Source organism: Chlorocebus sabaeus, chromosome 7, assembly GCF_047675955.1.
Source record: "Chlorocebus sabaeus isolate Y175 chromosome 7, mChlSab1.0.hap1, whole genome shotgun sequence".
NCBI classification, from domain to species: Eukaryota; Metazoa; Chordata; class Mammalia; order Primates; family Cercopithecidae; genus Chlorocebus; species Chlorocebus sabaeus.
In genome coordinates this window covers 38,702,635-38,708,634 of record NC_132910.1, presented here as the reverse complement: position 1 = coordinate 38,708,634, position 6,000 = coordinate 38,702,635, and positions in this window count along the sequence as shown.

The following is a 6,000-nucleotide window of genomic DNA, read 5'->3' as shown; positions in this document are numbered from 1 at the left end:
TTGTCCCCTCCCATGTTCCGCAGTTTTTGTCCTATCACAGTCCCCTTTATCCAATCCTCCCTGTGATAGGCTACTTTTAGGATCCTGCTGATTGGTGCATTTTACAGAGTGTTGATTGGTGCATTTTACAGAGTATTAATTGGTGCATTTTACAGAGTGCTGATTGGTGCATTTTACAATCCCCTTCCTAGCTACAGAGCAGTGATTGGTCCGTTTTACAATCCTAGCTACAGAGTGCTGATTGGTGCACTTTACAGTCCTCTTGTAAGACAGAAAAATTATCCAAGTCCCCACTAGACCCAGGAAGTCTAGCTGGCTTCACTTCTCAGTTTTAACTTTTACAATTTGGCCTTTCATTCATTTTAAGTTAATTTTTGCATATGATGTGAGATAGGGTTCCAAATTTATTCTTTTGCATGTGCCTAGGCAGTGTATTTATCCTTCTACCAGTATCACACTGCCTTGAGTACTATAGCTTTGTAGTAAGTTTTGAAAATGGGAAGTGCAAGTCCTCCAATTTTGTTCATGTATTAAGATTGTTTTGGTGGTTCTGTGTGCCTTGTATTTCCACATGAATTTTAGGACCAGCTTGTCATTTTCTGCAAAAAAAAAAAAAAAGGCAGTTGTGATTGTGACAGGAAATATGTGTAATCTCTAGATCAATTTGGGAAGTATTGCCATCTTAACAATAGCAAGTCCTCTGATCTATGAACACAAGATGTTTTTCCATTTATTTAGGTCTTCTTTCATTTATTTACACAATATTTTATAGTCTTCAGTGTATAAATCTTGTACCTCTTTTGATGCTGTTGTAAATGAAGTTGTTTTCTTTTTCTTTATTATTATTATTTTGAGATGGAGTCTCGCTCTGTCACCCAGGCTGGAGTGCAGTGGCGCGATCTTGGCTCACTGCAAGCTCCCCCTCCCTGGTTCATGCCATTCTCCCGCCTCCGTCTCCCGAGTAGTTGGGACTACAGGCGCCCGCCACCATGCCTGGCTAATTTTTTGTATTTTTAGTAGAGACAGGGTTTTACCGTGTTAGCCAGGATGTTATCAATCTCCTGACCTCCCGATCCACCCGCCTTGGCCTCCCGATCCACCCGCCTTGGCCTCCCAAAGTGCTGGGCTTACAGGTGTGAGTCACCTCGCCCAGCTTTTTTTTTTTTTTTTTTTTTGAGACGGAGTCTTGCTCTGTCGCCCAGGCTGGGGTGCAGTGGCGCGATCTCAGTTCACTGCAAGCTCCGCCTCCCAGGTTCACGCCATTCTCCTGCCTCAGCTACTCCGGAGTACCTGGGACTACAGGCGCCCGCCACCACGACCGGCTAATTTTTTGTATTTTTAGTAGAGACGGGGTTTCACCATGGTCTCAATCTCCCGACCTCGTGATCCACCTGCCTCAGCCTTCCAAAGTGCTGGGATTACAGGGGTGAGCCACCGCGGCCGGCCAAGTCTCGGACCTTTTGTTCTTGTTCAGTGTTGTTAAATCTTTGTTGATATTTAAAAAAAAAAAAAATTTAGTTTTTTAAATTTTTCTCTTTTGTTTTTATAGTCTCTATTTCATGTAGTTCCACTGAGTTGTTATTTCTTCCTTCTGCTTTTTTCAGGTTTAATTTTCTCTTCTTTCTCTAGTTTCTTTTCTTTTCTTTCTTTCTTTCTTTTTTTTTTTTTTGAGACAGGGTCTCACTGTGTCACCCAGGATGGAGTGCAGTGGCATGATCTTATCTTACTGTGACCTTCACTGCCCCAGCTCAAGCGATCCTCCCACTTCAGCCTCCCAAGTAGCTAGGACTATAGGCACGCACCACCACACCTGACTACTTTTCTGTATTTTCAGTAGATACAGGGTTTTTCTGGGTTACGCAGGCTGTTTTTGAACTCCTGGGCTCAAACAATCCACCTGTCTTGGCCTCCCACAGTGCTGGGATTACAGGCGTAAGCCACCATGCCCAGTCTCTAGGTTCTTTTTTTTTTTTTTTTTTTTTTGAGACGGAATCTTGTTCTGTCACCCAGGCTGAAGTGGAGTGCCACAATCTTGGCTCACTGCAGCCTCCGCCTCCTGGGTTCAAGCAGTTCTCTGCCTCAGCCTCCCGAATAGCTGAGATTATAGGTGCCCGCCACCATGCCAGTCTAATTTTTGTATTTTTAGTAGAGATGGTGTTTCACCATCTTGGCCAGGCTGGTCTTGAACTCCTGACCTCGTGATCCATCCACCTCGGGCCCAGCCTCTAGTTTCTTAACGTGTACAATTAGGTTATTGATTTAAGCACTTTCTTTTCTCTAATATAGACGTTTACACTTATAAAGTTTCCTCTAAGCTCTACTTTAGCTGCATCCCATAAGTTTTGGTATGTTATGTTTTCATTTTCACTCATCACAAAGTATTTTCTAATTTTCTTTGTAAGTTTTCTTTGACCCATTGGTTATTTAAAATTGTGTTGTTTAATTTTTGCTTTTTCATGAATTTTTCAACTTTCCTTCTGTTAATGAATTCAAATTTTATTCCATTTTGATCAAAGAACATATTTTGTATGATCTTAATATTTTAAAATGTATTGCGATTTATCAGCTAATATATGGTCTATCCTAGAGAATTAGTGAATGTTCCATATACACGTGAAAAGAATGTATATTCTACTGTGGTGGGTAGAATGTTCTATAGAAGTCTGTTAGATCCAGTTGATGTATAGTATTGTTTAAATCTTCTATTCCATTGTTGATCTTCTCATTGTTCTACACGTTATTAAAAGTGGATTACTGAAGTCCCCAGCTGCTCCAACTGTTGTAGAATTGTCTATTTGTCCCTACAGTTCTGTCAGTTTTTGCTTCATGTATTTTGATCCTCTCTTTTCAGGTGCACATATGTTTATCATTGTTCTGTCTTCTATGTCTTCTATCATTATGAAATGTTCTTTTTTGCCTCTAGTAATAATTTTGTCTTAAAGTTCATTTTGTCTGTTATTAGGAGTGCCACTTCATCTCTCTTTTGCTTACTGTTTCCATGGTGTATCTTTTTCCATTTTTTTAAACTTTCAATTTATTCCTGTCTTTGTTCTAAAGTGTATTCTTGTATTCAGCAAATAGTTGAGTAATGTTTTTGTGTTCATTCTGCCAATCTCTGCTTTTTGATATATTAATCTATATACATACAGTGTAACTACTTATAAGGTAAAATTTTTATCTGCCATTTTGCTGTTTATTTTCCATATGTCTTATGTCGTCTTTTCTCCCTCTATTCTTCTATTATTCCCTTCTTTTGTATTAAGTATATATTTTCAAGTGAACAAGTTTAGTCTCCTTGTTGTTCATTTACCTATTTTTTGGTTGATTTCTTAGTTCTTGCCCTGGGGTTATAATTTACATTTTAATTTATAAAAACTGAGTTCAGATTAATGCCAAATTAATTTCAATTATATACAAAACTTTGCTCCTATATAGCTTTATTTCCTCTCCTCTCCTTCATGCTATTATTGTCATAGAATTTACATCTTTATACATTATAAGCCTGTCAACACAGTTTTATTGCTTTATGTAGTAATGTTTTAAACTGGATAAAATAAAAAAACAATTACAAATAAAACTGTATTTATATTGTCTTTTAAATGTACCTATGTTGTTGCTTCTTCAAGTAGGTTTTAATTGCTATCTAGTATCCTTTACCTTCACCCTGAAGGACTCCCTTTAGCATATCTTGTAGTGAAGATTGCTAGTGATGAATTCTTTTCATGTTTGTTTATCTGGAAATATCTTAATTTATCCTTCATTTTTAAAGGTTAGCTTTGTTGGATATGAAATTCTTGGTTGACGGTCTTTTTCTTTCAACACTTTGAATGTCATCCCACTGCTTTCTGGTTTCCATGGTTTAGGTGAAAAATTGGCTGTTAATCTTACTGAGGAAACTTTTATGTGATGATATTTTATTTTCTCTTATTGCTTTCAAGATTCTCTATGTCTTCGGTTTTGGCAGCTTGATTATAATGTGTTTCAGTGTGAATCTCCTTAAATTTATTTTTGCAGATTGGGTGCAGTGGCTCACACCTGTAATTCCAGCACTTTGGGAGGAGGCCAAGTAGGCAAGATCACTTGAACCCAGGAGTTCGAGACCCGCCTGGGCAACATATTGAGATCCCATCTCTACAAAAATTCAAAAATTAGTTGGACATAGTGGCACACACCTGTAGTTCTAGTTACTCAGGAGGCTGAGCGGGGAGGATCACTTGAGCCTGGGAGGTTGAGGCTGCAGTGAGCCATGATCATACCACTGCACTCAGTCTGGGTGGCAGAGTGAGATCCTTTCTCAGATAATTTGTTTAGTCTTTCTTTTTCTCTTTCATTCTTTTGTTCTTTGTCTTTCTTTCTCTCTGTTTTTTTTTTTTTTTCTTCAGAGATAGTCTCACTATGTTGCCCAGGCTCATCTCAAACTCCTGCCCTCAAACAATCCTCTCCCACATTAGTCTCCCAAAGTGCTGGGATTATAGATGTGAACCACCACACCTGGCTTATCTTTGGTTTTATAAAGAAGCATATTGTGTTTCTTGAATGTATATATTAATTTTTTTAGTTAAATTTGAGGTGTTTAACTATCATTTTTTCAAATATTCTTTCTTCCCCTTTCTCTTTTTCCTACCCTTCTGGGATTCTCATTTTATATATGTTGGTACACTTAATGATGTCCTGCAGTTCTCTGAGACTTTGTTCACTTTTTGCTTTCTTTTGTCTCTTTGTCCTCAGACTGGATAATCTCAAATGACCTATCTTCAAGTTTGCTGATTCTTCTTTCTGCCTTCTCAAATCTGCTTCTGAGCTTCTCCAATGAATTTTTAAATATCGGTTATTGTACTTTTCAACTTCAGAACTTCTTGTTTTTTAACTTCTGTCTCTTCATTGATATCCTGTATTTGGTGAGACATTATTTTCATACTTTCCTTTAGTCCTTTAGACATAGTTTCCCTTAGTTCTTTCAATATTTTTATAATAGCAGATGTAAACCCTTTGCCCAGGAAATCCAATGTCTGGGCTTTTTTAGGGGCATTTTCTATTTATTGCTTTTTATCCTGTGTATTCACTGTACTTTCCTCTTTCTTCACATGTAATTTTTGTAATTTTTTGTTGAAAATTGGACATTTCCAACAAAACAATGTGGCAACTCTGGAAATCAGATGCCCCCTGCAACAAACACAGGTTTGTTATTATTGCTATTTGTTGTTGTCACTGTTGCTGTTTGTTTATTTAGTGACTTTCTTGAACTAATTCTGTAAAATCTGTATTGTTTGTCGTGTGTGGCCACTAAAGTCTATATTTGGTTAGCTTAGTCAACAGATCATAACTGGACAAAAAATTTTTTTCAATGTCTTGAAGTCCTCCAGCCCTTGCCAGGGGACTCAGAGTATATTGGGACATGCTTTCAATGCTCTGGCACGTAGTTTACAACTCTACCTGTAGTCTTCACTTTCTACTTGTGCAGAGATTCAAGTTAGCCAGAGATGGGAAATCAGAGCCTCCTCAGGTCTTCCCTAGTCATCATGCTTACTGCACCATATGTGTACTTGGCCTTCCAGATTTCTGGAATATATCAGAGTTTCTTTTTAAATTTTTTTAAATTATTTTATTTTTATAGATTTAGGGAGTAAAAGTGTGTGATTTCTTACATGCATGTATTGTGTAATAGTGAAGTCTGGGCTTTTGTGTACCCATCACCTCAATAGTGAACATTGTACCCAACAGGTTGTGTCAGATCTTTTTATAGACCCCCTATGGACATCTCATTTCCCACCTTTTTCTTTCAGCTTCTTTGGCCAGCTTCTTGTTTGCCCCAACTGTTATCATCACATTAAGCAGCTGTGATATTAAAAAATTTTTGCTGGTTGTTCTCAACAATTGCCCCAGGGAAAAGGTTGTTCACATTCAGTGAGCTCTTAGATCAGATAAAGACAACCTTTGCAAATAGGGCTTCCAGATAGCTGCCAGATGAGTCTTATAATGACAGTTCTGTGGGCTTTGGGC